The following is a 17,124-nucleotide window of genomic DNA, read 5'->3' on the forward strand; positions in this document are numbered from 1 at the left end:
GGGGTCATTTGACCCCACATGACCCCATGTGGGTCCGCCCGTGGGTATGCTTGACAAATTAGACTTGGCATGGATTTCTAGACTTGATTTTGGGTGATATAGAATGAGTTATGTTGGTGCCGTCATTACTACAGCTTTTGGACAAATGATGACAATAATCTACATACAAAATGACGAATCATTTTGAAGAGGAGCTTGCATTGAATCATTTAGTTGGTGAGACAATAACTTACCAAAGTCATGATCACTTATAATGGTTATAGGCAAAGACTGGAGACATTATTCTCTTTCTTTTCCTGTTGCTATTTTTTCTTACTTGAGCTACTCAAACAAAATTCTAACACAATTATTGCATTTCTTGTTTGTAGTATGGGAAACAGCTTGCATTAAGATTGCACATTTTTATTACTTTATAATGCAAAGAGCCCCCTCCCCTATCTTTTATTGAAGCACAAAAGGTTTTCTTTAGTATATAGAGGTGTAAATTAAACCGTTCTCAAGACTCACAGACCTAGCAAACTCCATTCACCTTTGTGGCCTCGAAAAAATTAGCATGAGCTTTGTGTTGTCCATACTATCAAAAGTGCAATAATGATGACACTTATATGCACGTATTGTTTTTGTATCCAACTCATGTAATCTAGCCACTTGAAAACAAGACAAGTTGAAATGATAATAGAATCACATATTTCCTCCATTGCTGTCTCGTGAGTTCGAATGAAAATATAGTACGCAGTCGACTGCACCCTGTTGAGAAATTGTTCCAAAATTCAACTTGAAGAAACGTGTTTTATGAAATAGCAATTTTCTTTAAGTGATGCTCCACGTAGCGGTTGATTATTGGTTACTTCATTAACACATTAATTGTTCTACTTGAAACAATATGTGAACTGTTGGTTTAAATCTTGTGGCTGGAATTAAAACAAATAATCTGACTTATGGGCTGCCTTTTCTTGGGAAGACTAACACACACACTCTCTCCCACGTCTCACTCTCTCAGAATCAGCCCCTTCATTTTCTCTCTCTACTGGTGCGAAAAATCCCTTTCTTTTTGGTGAAATTAGGGCTTGATTTTTAGAGTTTTTCTTGAAAGAAAAACCTGTCAACAACAAAAAATATTGTAGATCCATATGGATGTTGAACTATCTCGGTTTGGAAGAGTCGAATCTGTGTGACTTGATTTTTGCCTTGATTTCTTGTGAAATCTTAGTGATTTCAGCCTCTTCTTGTAAGCTATAGTGGCTGGTTTGTTGGGTTCCTTGGTGGAACATTACAGGATGTGAAAGAAGAGTTTGTGGTTGTTATGTGAGAGAGGGCATGTTTGGGTTTCTTGAGTTTTTTGTGATCTTGGCCAGTTTCTTTGTGCAATAGTGGCTAATTACTGTGGTTCTAGAAAAGATAAGTCTTAGTGATTTATTTGTTGGAATTTCTGGAACAATATATTTGCTACTTGATTTTTGGGGCTTTATAGTACAATTCAGTTTTATCCATTTTAATAGATGCTCGACAAGGGATTAAGCGTTAGAAGTGGTAGTTGAACCTCTGAGACTTCTACTATTTTTATTCCCGGCACTTTATTTTTAGGTTATGATTGTGGTTTTGGAATCTTGGTTAATATTGGTATCTCTCGAATTTTCAGCGGTATCAGAGCGACCTGGATTATTGGAGCTTTGTGATTTCTTGATTAGACCTGATTCCTGAAACCTGCCGTAAACATTGATCGGTGGAAATTGAGTTTTATCAAACTCATTGGCGAGATCTTTCCTACATTCTGTAATTAATTTTTACAATAGAGTCTTCTAATCTTTCCCTTGATTTACCTTGCACTAACAAAACCTACTGTGGCTGGTTTTTGTCCAAAGACTCAAGAAGTCTTGGGAGTCTGAGATACCAACACTAGTAGGAGTGCAATTGACAGGTCTTGCTGGAGAAGTTAGTTGAGGCATAGAATTGACATCTCTATTCTTTATGATTCTGCTTTCTATACTTAGTGTTAAGTGTTTACTGTTTTGTGAAAACTTGAATTAAGTGCATTGGTCATCAATCCCTAATCCACTGAGTGCCTACAGTACTCTTATTGTGAATCCATGTGTGTTCTTGAATTCAAACTTGTGTTCTATGAACTATTTTGGTGAATTTACTGCTAAATTTGAAGTGAGCATGTATGATGGGAGGCGGGACTTTAATATGTGGAGCTAGAAAATGAGGGCTATCTTGATGCAATTAAATGTGCTAAAGTCTTAGATAATTCTTGGCCAGCTGAAATGTCTGTTGCAAAAAGAACTGGGTTAGAAGAAATAGCATGGAGCACTATTTTCTTGTACATTTCAGACAATGTGATCAGGTCTACATGTGAAACTAAACTGATGAAGAGTTGTGGACTAAATTGAAAGTCGAATATGAGCAAAAAATTGTTTCAAGCAAATATTTTTTACTAAAACAATTCTTTTCTTTCAAAATGGATCTTTCTGTTGACTTAGATGAGAACTTGGACAGATTTACAAAATTAGCCCAAGACCTTGCCAATTGTGATGAGAAATTATCAGAAGATCAGCTGACCATGGTCTTGTTAAACTCCATTAGTGATAGGCATAAAGATCTCAAGAATGCCTTAGAATATGAAAGAGATAAGCTTACCATAGAAATAATTATAAATGCTTTAAGAAATAGGGTTATTGAATTAAAATCAGATTCTATCAACCAACAAAATGGAGAAAATCTTTTGATAAAAGGCAAAAATATTGATAAATCTAATTTTCATTCAAAATATCAGAATGACCCTAAGAAAAGAAACAATGACAAAATAAAATCCAAAACTATGGCAAAGGAAAAAAATGTTATTATTGTGGTAAGTTAGGTTATTTTGCAAAAAATCGCTACAAAAAGCAAAATGATTTGAAAGAAAAGAAGTTAAACGAGGGTAATGCTGTTTTGTTCTATGATAAGCAAAAATATAAATAATGGCCTGGTTCTTGTAAATGTTGAAAGAAACCTAAATCAAGAAAGGATTCTTGATTCAGGTTGCTCTTTCCACGTGCCATAATAAAAACTATTTTTGGACTTTGAACAAACTAAGGAAGACCAAGTTATCATGGGAAACAACATGCCCTACAAAGTGAAAGGTATTGGAACCATAAAATTGCTTTTAGAAAATGGCGGAATTTTATTGTTAAAAGAGGCCAAATTTGTTCCTTAATTAGAAAGAAACCTTGTGTCTCTAGGAATGTTGGATAACATGGAGTTTAACATAAAATTGAGTCAATGACACATAAAAATATTTAAGGGCAATGATTTGATCACTTCTATCCCAAAGAGACACGGTTTATACTTTTTAAATTCAAAACCTTTCGTTGGGCCTTTTAGCGGCAGTTTTAGATGATAACTTTAATCTTGCAAAATTTTGGCATTGTAGACTTGGTCACATTTGTGAAAAAGGTTTAAAGGCTTTACAAAATAAAGGTGTATTTGAAAAATCAAATATTAGTAATTTGTCTAAATGTAAACAATGTTTGATCAAAAAGCAAATTAAGTTACCTTTTCTCACTAGTACTCATAAAATCAAAGCAAATTCTAGAATACTTACATGCTAATTTGTGGGGCCCTACATCCATCCCTATGTTGTCTGGTTACAAGTATTACTTACTTATTATTGATGATTTCTCAAGAAAAATTTGGGTATTTATTTTAAAACTAAAGATGAAACATTTACCACATTTAAAGATTGAAAAACCCAAATTGAAAATCAAACTGATTTGAAAATCAAAACCTTGAGAACCGACAATGGTCTAGAATTTTACAATTATGAGATTAATGATTTTTGCAAGTTGCATGACATTTTAAGATATAGAACTGTGATCTACACACTCCAGCAAAATGGCATTGCAGAAAGAATGAATAGGACTTTGTTGAATAAAGTTAGATGCATGCTTTTGAATTCTAGCTTGCCCAAATTATTTTGGAGTGAAACTGTTAAAACTATTGCTTTTTTATTAATAGAAGTCCTACAAGTACTTTAAATTTTAATGTGCCTGAATTTTTGTGGACACAAAAGCCTGTGATCTATTCTTACTTGAAAACATTTGGTTGTGCTGCATATTCTCATCAAAACATAGGGAAATTTGAACCTAGATCCCTTAAATGTGTGTTTTTGGGTTATGCTGAAAATGTTAAAGGATATAAGCTGTGGGTTTATGGAGCAAAATGTTACAGGGTTATTATAAGGAGAGATGTGGTCTTTAATGAGTCATGTATGCCATGTTTGGAAGAGAAAGAGGGAAATATGACTGAAAATGATGTCCAAATTGAGGAGGAGCCTATTAAAATTGATAATACTAGTTCTATCCCCTTAGAAACAATAACTAATGAGGCTGACCAGAATGAATCCGAGCCTGATTTGGCTGCACCTGAGCTAAATAATGATGATAATACACTTTAGATGAATACCAGCTCACTAGAGACAGGGATAGGAGACAGATTAGACCACCAGCTAGGTTTAATAGTGATGACTTTGTGTCTTTGTTCACTCATCAAGATGAATCTGAAACTAGTTCCTATCATGAAACCTTAAAATCGAAAGATTCTAAGTGGTGGTTAAGTGTTATGGAAGAAGAGATGTCTTCCATATACAAAAATAAAACTTGGGAATTGGTTGATAGACCTAAGGATAAGAAGCTAGTTGATTGCAAGTGGACTTATAAGATAAAGGAATGGGAAGGTGGCATAACAATGTTAGATACAAAGTTAGGCTTGTTGCCAAGGGTTTCACACAAAAAGAGGGTGTGGACTATGATGAGATTTCCCTCCCCCCCCGTTGTTAAATATACAACTATAAGATGTATTCTTACTTTGGTTGTACAATTTCAGTGGAATCTTGATCAACTAGATGTAAAAACTACATTCTTATATGGTGAATTGGATAAAGTGATCTACACGAAATAGCCTTTAGAATTTATTAAAGGAAATCCTGAAAAAATAGTGTGTTTGTTGAAAATATCTTTATATGGCCTAAAACAAACTCCAAGACAATCATATAAAAGATTCGATTCATTTATCTTGAAGCTTGGGTTTAGTAGAAGCTATTATGATACATGTCTTTATTGCAAAGGAAATGGAGGTAAAGATTCTTTGTATCTTGTGCTTTGTGTTGATGATATGTTTCTTGCTAGTGCCAATAAATCTGAAATTGATGATGTCAAACACAAATTAAAATCAGAATTTGATATGAAGGATCTTGGTTCCACTAAGAAAATACTTGACATGTGTATTATAAGAGATGAAAAATATGATTGTTTGTTTTTATATCAAGAATAGTATGTGAATAAGATCCCCAAGAAGCTTAATATGTTTGATTGTAAACCCGTGACTTTATCCCTTGCCAATCACTTTATTTTAACATCTGTTTCATGTCCAAAAATTGAAGATGAACTTGAAAAAATGTCTAAAATACTTTATGCTAATGTTATTGGTTCAGTCATGTACTTAATGATTTGTACCAGACCTGATTTGACTTTTAGTATTAGTGTTTTGAGTAGATTTATGGGGAATCTTGGTAAAACTCATTGAGAAGCCTTGAAGTGGTTGTTGAGATACTTAGCCCTTGTTTGAGCCCCATTATTTTGAAAGAATGCATTTTTAACGGTATTTCAACCACAAATTCTTCAATAAAATAATATTACATGTAAATTCAAAATTTTTCCTTATTTTTTAACCACAAATTTTTCATCAATACACTATTCAAAAATTTATTATCTTCCCCAAAATGGGGCTCAAACAAGGGCTTAAAGGGTTCATCTAACTTAGGTTTGATGTTTAAAATGGACAAGGATGAGATAATTTTATAGGGTTATACAGATTTTGATTTTGCTGGAAATGGAGATAATAGAAAATCAACTTTATCTTATTTTTACACTTTGTGTGGTATTGTGATAAGTTGGAAATCTCAATTACAAAAAATTGTTACTCTATCTTCCACTGAGGCTGAATATATTGCAGTCACTGATGCCATTAAAGAAGGCATATGGCTGCATGGTTTGTTGAATGAACTTGGTTTTGTAGACACTAATCCAATACTATATTCTGATAATCAAAGTGCAATCCATTTGAGTAAGAATCCCAAGTTCAATGATAGAACAAAACATGTTGATGTAAAATACCATTTTATAAGGGATATTATTTCAAAAGGTTTTGCTGAAAATTAATAAAATACATACTTTGCATAATCCATCCAATATGGGAACTAAGGCAATACCTTTAACTAAGTTGCAAAATTGTTTAAAGATGTTATCTATTGATTCTTTTAATTGATTGTGCAGGTACAATAGAGCAAATGAAATTATAAATGTTGGTGAAACTCTTGACTGCACTATAGGCTTAAATTTTGGAAGCAATGTGGAAATTGTTGAGAAAGTGTTCCAAAATTCAACTTGAAGAAACATGTTTTCCGAAATAGCAATTTTCTTTAAGTGATGCTCTACGTGGCGGTTGATTTTTGGCTATTACATTAACACCCAGATTGTGCTACTTGAAACAATATGTGAACCGTTGGATTAAATCTTGTGACTGGAATTAAAACAAATAATCTTACTTATGGGCTACCTTTTCTTTGGAAGACTAACGCGCTCACTCTCTCTCACGTCTCACTCTCTATGAATCAGCCCCTTCATTTTCTCTCTCTACTGGTGCGAAAAATCCTTTTCTTCTTGGTGAAATTAGGGCTTGATTTTTAGAGTTTTTCTTGAAAGAAAAAATCTGTTAACAACAAGAAATATTGTAGATCCATATGGGTGTTGAACTATCTCGGTTTTGGAAGAGTCGAATTTGTGTGACTCGATTTTTGCCTTGATTTCTTATGAAATCTTAGTGATTTCAGCCTCTTCTTGTAAGCTATAGTGGCTGGTTTGTTGGGTTCTTTGGTGGAACATTACTGGATGTGAAGGAAGAGCTTGTAGTTGTTATGTGGTAGAGGGGCGGTTCGGGTTTCTTGAGTTTTTTGTGATCTTTGCCAGTTTCTTTGTGCAATAATGGCTGATTACTGTGGTTCTAGAAAAGATAAGTCTTAGTGATTTATTTGTTGTAAATTCTAGAACAATATATTTGCTACTTGATTTTTGGGGCTTTATAGTACAATTGAGCTTTATCCATTTTAATAGATGCTTGACAAGGGATTAAGCGTTAGAAGTGGTTCGGTCAAAATATTCTCCGTGTTCCTTTTTATTTGAGGTTAATTATGTCAATAGTCACTGAACTTTACAAAAGGTTTCCAAGTGGTCACTGAATTTTAAAAATCACCTAAATGGTTACTGAACTTTGCAAAAGGTTTTTCAAAAGTCACTGAACTTTAAAAATCACTTAAATGGTCACTGAACTTTGCAAAAAGTTTCTCAAAAATCACTGAACTTTCTAACCCCTAAACCACCTTAGAGCCACCACTTATGGACCACCAAAATCCACCCTCCGGCCACCTTGGCTGCCGGACCGACATACCACCTTGAAGCTCTCGCTTCCCTCTTCACAACCCAACCAAGCTCCGGCCATAACACCAACTGATTTGGCCGAAAATTCAAGCCAAAATGGGATGATCAAGCACAAAAAATGGCCAGAAGTGTTAAAGTCACCACTTTTTTGGACCACCAAAACTCTACCCTTCGGCCACCTTGGCCGTCGGACCGATATACCACTTTGAAGCTCTCACTTCCCTCTTCGCAACCCATCCAAGCTTCGGCCATAACACCAATCGATGCGCCCGAAAATCCAAGCCAAAATGGGCAGCCTGAAACATTAAAAAACGAAGATTCTTGCCATTTTTTGTGCTTCCGGCTGCCCATTTTGGCTTGAATTTTTGACCACATTGGTTGGTGTTATGGCTGGAGCTTGGGTGGGTTGCGAAGAGGGAAGTGAGGGCTTCAAGGTGGTATATTGGTCCGATAGCCAAGGTGGTTGGAAGGTGGAGTTATGATGGTCCAAAAGTGGTGACTTTAACACTTCCGGCCATTTTTGTGCTTGGTCATCCCATTTTGGCTTGAATTTCAGGCCAAATCGGTTGGTGTTATGGTCGGAGCTTGGGTGGGTTACGAAGAGGAAAGCTAGGGCTTCAAGGTGGTATGTCGGTCCGGTGGCCAAGGTGGCCAGAAAGTGGATTTTTGTGGTCCATAAGTGGTGGCTCTAAGGTGGTTTAGGGGTTGGAAAGTTCAGTGACTTCTGGGAAACTTTTTGCAAAGTTCAGTGACTATTTAGGTGATTTTTAAAGTTCAATGACTTCTGGAAAACTTTTTGCAAAGTTTAGTGACCATTTAGATGATTTTTAAAGTTCAGTGACCCATTGGAAACCTTTTGCGAAGTTCAGTGACTATTGTCGCAATTAACCCTTTTTATTTCATGCACTTTGTTTTCAGTTTATGATTATGGTTTTGAAATCTTGGTTAATATTGGTATCTCTCGACTTTTCACACCCATTGTTGGAACACTTGTGCACCTCACGGGCAGTCCATGTCAAGTGGTATCAAGCTATCTTTGACCTGATGTAAGCCAACTTTTAGGCCTAATAGGCTAAAGAATATAGGTCTACATAGCAGAGCCCACACGGGCCAGACCGTGCCTTTGCCATGCTTATAACATTCGGGCCGCCATGTCCTAAATGGCCTGGCCCACTTCACGCCCCGAATGCTTCCTTATATATGGGGTAAGATGTTTCCATACCCACATAACTTAAAAGAAGCCAAATTTCCAATAAAATGGTTAACTACTTTGAGAAAAACGAAGCATGCCTTGCAATGATATTCATGCAGCTTGCCTATGCAGGCATGGCCTTGTTCTCTAAAGCAGCTATAGCTAAAGGAATGAACCCTTGTGTCTTTGTAGCATATCGCCAAGTATTTACCACTATTACCTTGGCTCCATTTTCCTTCTTCATAGACAGGTTTTTCTTCTTCAATATTTTCACTCTTTTTAAACTAGTTCTTCACATCTTCTGATGAAGTATTTATATAATTGGCAGGAAGAAAGCTGTTCCAGTATCATACAAATTAATGTAAATATTCTTGATTTCTTTTTCTGGGTATGCACTTTTGATAAAATTTTATACTAATACAGCGTATCATACAGTACATGCATGTTTGATATATGGTACTCGACACAATAGTCCTGTACACACTACCAAACAAGGCATGCGAGTTTCAGTTTGATTCAACTTTTTTATGCTACAATACAGGATTACGTTGAGCTTGAATCTCTATTTGTATTCTATTTCATCTGTGCAATATGCTGCTATCAGTGTAAACACGGTACCTGTGCTAACCTTTGTGATTGCCGTTACATTAAGGTAAATTGAGAATTACTCGAATAATTGTTTCAGTTTAGATGAGGCGATTTAACATGCTACTAAAGTAGGCCAAACATCTGAGTTCAAGTCTCGCTCATGCAATTCATGATTCTACCAATTGAACACGCAATCTTTGTACCTTATTCATATGTCAAAATAATGATTCTCTCTCTTTATTGTTTTTTGGCAAGAATTGAGAGCATCTCCATAAGGCATTTTTATGGGATTACCAAGGTAGTGGGTTCAGTGATGGGTCTTTCTGGGGGCCATGGTGTTTGCATTTGTTAAAAGGGCCTCAAGTGAATTTCATGAACTGGTTCACACCAAACCACAAAACAATTCCAAATATGAATTTGAGTTCCAAGGACTGGGTGAAAGGCTGTCTACTCATGCTCTTGGCCAACTTTGCTTGGGCTTCGTGGCTCGTCATGCAAGTCGAGTGACATTCTTACCAATATGATTGGACATATGATAACCCGTATATTTTCTGCATTCCAATGAGTCTCTCATGGACATCGAATCTGTTTTTCACGTACGACACCTTTGCTGTGCTTAATTAGGAATATAAGAATATATTGTACCATTGGTGTTTCCTGTTTATTGCTCAAGTACCTTTGAAAATGAGCAAGCTGATATTCAACCTTTCATTATAATTGCACAACCAATACTCAATGACAAAACCATTCAAAACTCCATTAAATCATCATATAAACCACACAAAAATATCTCATTTTCAAATTCTAGTCATGAATCTCAAGTAGGGAAACAATACTTAACCTCATAAAGTTAGATATTGAGGACCAAGCGATGATTTAACAGAGTTGGATACTTTTTCATTAAGGACAAACTTGTTCTTTAAAACTCTAGGACTAAGAGTTCAAACTTCCCTAAGCAACACTGGTCAATGAACACAAGTCCTACAAGTTTCTTGTTTTCTCTAACTTTTAATTCAACTTTTTCGACATGTATAGTGTGCTCAACAGGACACGACTTGACACAATAGTTGACATATTTTATGACGTGCCTCTCTTACTTTATTTGGAATTTTAGGCCCCTCTGATGAAAAAATATCCGGCAATCTGATTTTAAAGAGGAAATAATTGTGTAAATACCAATGATTGATGGGATGATTTTCCTGTACATGTACAAAACAGAAATAGTTCTTGTAAATTATAAAGGTTTTATCATATAAATATTTTGAGTTAATTTCATTTGCCATAATTATGCTTTACTTGTGTCAATCATATAGTTGTACTTCAATTTAGTTTAATCGGGCACATATAGCAACAAAAAATTAAGTAATTTTTTAATTAGTTCATTCGACTGGTTATATTTTTTACGCCAAAAAGATATAGAAAGAAAAATTATGCATGGACTCTCCATTTCCAACTTTCTTAGATCTTTTGTCCCGTAGTAACAACGGGAGCCAATTGCATTAAGACTATGTCTTTGTCGAATCTCATATTAGTGATTGCAATTAGACAACTTACACAATCTGTGGAAGTGAAAAGAATAAAAACTAAAATTTAGTTTCTAATTGGGTTTTGGTTCGAGTGCTTCAAGAAACAAAATTACCTATTAAACTTCGATCGAGTATTTTGTAAATAGAAACATTTCGTTTCATGTAATTTTTAGAATCGAATTGAAACCAACAAACTTTGGTTCAGAAGATTCGACTCTAATTAAAGTACATACTCATCAATTTTTTTGGAAACAAATATTTTTGCAAAACTCTGCTAAATTTTTTTTATAGATAAAAGGTCTACTCACAATAATCACGATAAACGATAAGCGTACAATCTTCTTACTTTCTCATTGCTAATCAACCAATAAAACATTATTTCTTTCAAAATTTACTTAAATATTAATATTTTAAAGATTAGCCAAACTTTGTCGATAAAAAAATTTATTTAGAGGAGCCATAGAAAGACACGCATTGAGAGGGATATGACTTGTAACATTGAAGGGTTGACTGAGTAATAGAATCTCACAACCGTTGTAATCAATGGAAGATACACGATGTTAACCACCAAGGGCCTGTTTGGGAATTTTGACGTACTTGTTATGAATATATTTTAAAGTACCTATTTAGAGTGCTTATAAGATGATCGATTTTGAGTAGTTTTAATAGGCTTTTTAAACCTAGGTTTCGGAGTTTATTTTCCACTTATTATGAAAGACTTTTAAAAGGATAAAAGGATAATTAGCAAAAAACTTCCATATTGTTTGTACTCATTGTGAAAATAGTCCATATCATTTTGAACTTGCTATTTACACCCACATTTCAAACATTTCTTACAGAATTGGTCATTTCCATTATATTCCATTAGATATGTGTAATTTGATGGAAAAGGTCCCCATAGTTTGAGGATAATTACACAAATAGTCCATATCATTTCAATTTTGACATTTGAATATTCATATTGATATTTCTTTGCTTAAAAGGTCCCTGCGTCCATTTTTTCTATTATAATATTATGAAATGACTAATTTATTATCATCTTTAAATAAACAAATAGAAAAAAAGATATAATATAAAAAATTTGTATCTAGAATTTCCAATATTTTTTAAAAATCACAAAGAAATCTCACATATAAAAATTTAGAACATTTTAATAAAAAAAATATTTTATATTCCCAAATAACCCACCTACCCCTACTCGTACGCCTATCCTCCACCACCAAAATAATTAAAAGTATGAAAAAATATTTGATAAGAATAAACATCATTTTGTTTTTATAACTTTTTTCTATTTTTAATTCTTTTTTTACTTTTATTATATTGTTAATTATCTCTTTAATTAATTTTCTGGTGGTGGTGGAGTGTAGGGATGGGTGTAAGGTATGTGGGTTAATTGGGAAGATGAAATTATTAGAATATTTCAATTATTTTCTTGAGACTCGTTGTACTTTTAAAAAAAATTAGAAACTTTAGATACAATTTGTTTATATTATTTGTATTTTCTATTTGGTTCTTTAAATATGATGATAAATTAGTCATTTCATAATATTATAATTAAAAAAATGGACGCAAGGACCTTTTAAGTAAAGAAATGTCGATCTAAATATTCAAATGTCAAAATTAAAATGATAAGGACTATTTGCGTAATTACAGCAAACAATAGGGACCTTTTACATCAAATTACACATATTTAACGAATGGATTTAACGAAATGTGATGGAAACGATCAATTTCGCAATAAAGGTTTGAAATGAGGGTGTAAATAGCAGATTCAAAACGATATGGATCATTTTCGCAATAGTATAAACGATAGAGATGTTTTTTGCTAATTACCCAAAATAAAATTATGTATATGTCTCTTAGTAAAATTTTCAGTTTATAATTTCTTTTACATGAAATTTTTTTTTCATAAGTGATATTTTACTTATAAGTAATTTTTTTTTTTTTTTTTACATATAAGTTAATATTGAACTTAAAAAATTAAATAGAGTTAAATATTTACTTAAGATTTTAAGTTAATATTTTTTACTTATAAGTATATTTTAATTATAAATTAATTTTGTACTTCTAAATAATTTTAAAAGTGATTTTTTACTTATAAGTAATTTTTAATTATAATATAATTATGCATTTTTTAATTATAATATATTTTTTTAATATAAATTAATTAATATATTTTTATTTACAAGTTAGCGATGAAAAAAATATGCTGGTTAGACATAATTATTTTATAAATGAGAAAATTAGAAGGTTATTCAAAATCCGTATCCAAAAAATAACAAGCACCGATTTTTCTATCAGTTTTCATTTTCTCCATTACATTTTCTTAGCTTGTATGTATATGTGGAGATGAAATGACGAAAATCTTTTTGCACATACTTTTTGAGGTGGGTTTCGCTAAATTCTTCCTTAGAATTAAAAATTTGTGCTTTGACAATATTTTTATTGTTCTCATATGAATTGCTTTTTGCTGTCTGCGGATATAGTGTTAGAATACAGACGTATGTAGAGTCTGTAGACGAAGGCTTGCTAATAATAAATGTAATTTTTGAATAAATTTTTAATTTCAGGGTTTCATTTCGTGGTTTGATGTGTTTTTGGGAATGCCTAAAGTGAAAATGTTAATTGTAGGTTCTTGTATTTTATTTATATATTTGAACCATTATAACCTATTCTTTGAAATAATTTTGTGAAAAATAGAAGTAAAATTGATGATTTTATAAGGATTAAGTCGAGTTTAAGTCGCGGGAAAATTGCCACCGATCAAAAGTATGTTGTTTTGATCGGCTTTTATGTGAAGGCTTTCATTTGTGAGAATCTTCCTTTCTTGCTTTGTGCCTTTTCCTTCTTTATTTCCTTTGTTTTTAAGCTATGCAGAATGGTTTTTAAGCTCATTAGTTGTTCATATGCTTTCGAAGCCACTGATTTAAAATTTAAATCTAAATCCACTTGATTAAAAACTTCTGAGGACAAAATTTATATGCTTATATTGTTTGAAGGCTTCAGCTTGACCATAATCAAAAGTATGTCATTCCGAAGCATAGCTCGCGATATAAGGGATAATATTGGAAGCTTGTCGAGGCGTCTCCACCCAGGGAATTCACATGGTGGTGTTCACGATTTGCATGACCAGCCTCCCGTTATGCAGAGTAGTTGTTGGGCTAGTCCCCCTCTGGAGTTACTTCACGAAGTCATTAAGACGTTGGGAGTGTGGGAGCTCACAGTCCGCTGGCAAGGATATTGTTGTGTGTGCAGCTGTTTGCAGGTCATGGAGGGAGATGTACAAGGAAATTGTTCAGAGTCCGGAATTATTCGGAAAGTTAACCTTCACGGTGTCTCTCGCAAGCAGGTAAAATTGAGTTCTCTGACTTTGCTTTGGAAAGAGATTTGGTTGTTGGGGGGGGGGGGGGGGGGTCTACGATCTTTTCCTTTGTTTAAGCCAGGGTAAGGTTTTGTTTCACATTATATACTTGATGCCAAATTTAATAATTACGGCCTTGTATCTGGCAGCTTTTTGTTCTTGGGGGATTTATGCAAAGCAACAAACCTTTGAAAACTTCAAAGAAATGTAATATTGGTTGTAATGTGATGATCATGAATAGAATTGGCTGCTGTAGAAACTAGGCTCTTTATTTATTATTATTATTTTTTTTTTGGTTTTCGGCATGGCCCATTTGTGACTCCTATTTGCTGAGTTTCAAAGTTGGCAGCCCTATGGCTGTATGGCTATCTGATTCTGTATACTTGTGTGATACGGTTACATGTTTCATGTCTTTTGCATTTGTCACTGGATACTGGCATGGTCATCTCTAATCTTGAGTGCGAAAATGAAATGCTTGATGTGTGATATCATCACTTAAGTGTTGTTTTCTTCTAGTTTGAAACCAACTATACATTAATTCAATTGTAAACAAAGTTTTAGAACTTGAGGAGTTATTTTTAATTATTTCTGAGCCTAGGGTATGACTTGGTATGGATTGACGAATTCTTCATGCCATTGCACTCGTTTCCAAAAAAGAATAAGAACGGGAGCTACCTCAAGAGTTGACACATAAACTGCCGTTTTCTGTGTTTTTCCTTTGCAAAGCATCCTTTTCTTAATACTAATGCATGTAAATATACTAGAGATCATGAAAGTCAATAGTTCTTGAATTGTGAGCTCTCTATTGATACTCTCTCCGTAGTAGATTGGATTTCATCTTTGAGTTTTTTCTGGTCATCCTACTTTGTGTCTATATTTTATTTAGCTCGAGTCAAAATCTTTTTTGAATTTTACTTTGAAGGGAAATGGTTTGGATATACACAATAACAAACTGAGCCTTGCTCCCAACAAATATGCGTTGCCTACACGAGTCCATTTTCCTCACTTCATTTAGTTCATTGCTAGATCCACTAGAAGATATAGACAACTAAACTTTTAGCAACTACAACAAACCGTATAGTTTTGGTCTATCCCATCCTCTCATGACTTGCTTTATAGAGATTGTGCCATCCTTATGAACGGGATCCTAAAGAGGTATTCTTAAAACACGTCCCAACTACCCAAGTCATCATTCCCTAAATTTATGCTCAATCAGCACTTTTAGCACTTGTTGGCTTATATTCTTAAAATATTTTAACATTAATATTTCGTAAAAAAATCAAGTTGCTAGAAAAACTTTTAGCTGATATTTGATGCTTGTTAAATTTGACCTTGTTTGCTCTATATCAAATTCATTGATGTAGTAGCTGCTAGTTTCTTTGCAGCCTTGTTTTCTGAGAATGGTAAATTTCTTCGTTGCAGATTCGGAGAACCACTTATACAGAGTGTGTGATATCAATGGATGCCGATAATATATCAAGGTTAAGCAGTTAGGTTTCTATACCCAGTTCAAAGTTTTTAATGTAGTTCTTTTAAGCATGTTTGGTATAGTGGATTGGACAATGTTGGACATTATTAAGGACAAAATAAAAATGTTGAAATCTTGTCCAATACGGTGGACATACCAAACATGTCATTTTTGTTTATGAAAATGTTGTTTCTGTTTATTGTGTTCTAGGAAACAAAAATAACCAACTTCTGTACTTTTCGTTCATCCAGGTCCAATTTCCTTAGAACTAAGTTCATCATCTGTGACATACGGCCTCCACACAACTACTCTTAACAATTCCCGACCCAGTAGAACAAGCTGTCGGTACTACTCAAAAAAAAGTTTCTCCGAAAGTCTCTACTGGAAGCTACAACGTTGCTCAGGCCACATATAAGCTCAATGTGCTTGGAACTAAACTAGTGGGCCACGTAGGATGCATTGCGTCATTCATTCAGTTCCTGCATTTTCCCTTGAGCCTGTTTGTACTGTTCCCAGGCAACCCAAGCTCGTTTCCTGCTCTCCTGAAGATTCTTCTCAGAGTATCTCCTCTAAATCAATTGACAACTCAAAAGAGCTCGGCAGTGCCTGATTTTCAGAAATTGAAAATCCACGGGATGACGAGGAGGAAAAGATAGACCTAGTTCTTAACAAGAAGTCTGCGAGGTGGCATGAACAGTTGCAGTGTTGGTGTCTTAATTTCCAGGGGAGGGTAACCACAGCCTTTGTCAAGAACTTCCTAATTGTTGCTGATGCACGGCCAACTGCTGGTGTACCTATAACATCCCAAGCTGCCTCATCTGATCTCGACGAGACTATCTTACAGTCTGGTAAGATTGGCAAAGATATGTTTACCATGGATTATCAATACCCTTTATCTGCATTTCAGGCACTTGCTATATGTTTAAGCAGCTTCGACTCAAAACTGGCTTGTGAATAGAAGGCAAAAAAAAAAAACAGACCTGGATGTGGTTGGAGTGTAACTCGATAGAGTGCAAGCGCATTTTGGTACAGTTGGGCTTAACAATTTTTTTTTTTTTTTTTTACTTCGTTCAGTTGTGTACTTTTAGTTTAGTTTTGGTTTGCTAAAGATGATTCTGGTTATACGAAGTTGTGATGCAGTCATAGTACGTTTGAAATTGGACACGACAATCAACATATTTTATCGAACACGACATATGAAACCAGATATTGAACTTTTCTTGATCAAGTCCCTGTTTGTCAAGAATTATAATTGCTTAATATTTGCTCAAATTCGAACTTTATTAAAATAATAGGATCCACAACTTTTAAGTATTTTCTAACCTTTCATTTCTTGGGGCTTACTACTAACCAATTATAATTTTACAAACATACACAAGAAGAAGTGGGATATTTTTAAATATATTTCAAGAAAGTGAAATAGTGAATTATAATGGTGGGATAATGGAGTTTATTTTTGAGGTCTAAACGCCTATAAATAATTTAATACAACACTTTCATTTTCATACATACTTCCT

At 34.0% G+C, this 17,124-nt stretch overlaps 2 pseudogenes; both read left to right on the plus strand.

Annotated features, from left to right (window-relative positions):
- Positions 1–13,171: 13,171 nt before the first annotated feature.
- Positions 13,172–14,172, plus strand: LOC111376154 (annotated as a pseudogene).
- Positions 14,173–14,228: 56 nt separating this feature from the next.
- Positions 14,229–16,816, plus strand: LOC111376153 (annotated as a pseudogene).
- Positions 16,817–17,124: the final 308 nt, after the last annotated feature.

This window comes from Olea europaea, unplaced genomic scaffold (assembly GCF_002742605.1).
Source record: "Olea europaea var. sylvestris unplaced genomic scaffold, O_europaea_v1 scaffold1461, whole genome shotgun sequence".
In the NCBI taxonomy this organism is placed as follows: Eukaryota; Viridiplantae; Streptophyta; class Magnoliopsida; order Lamiales; family Oleaceae; genus Olea; species Olea europaea.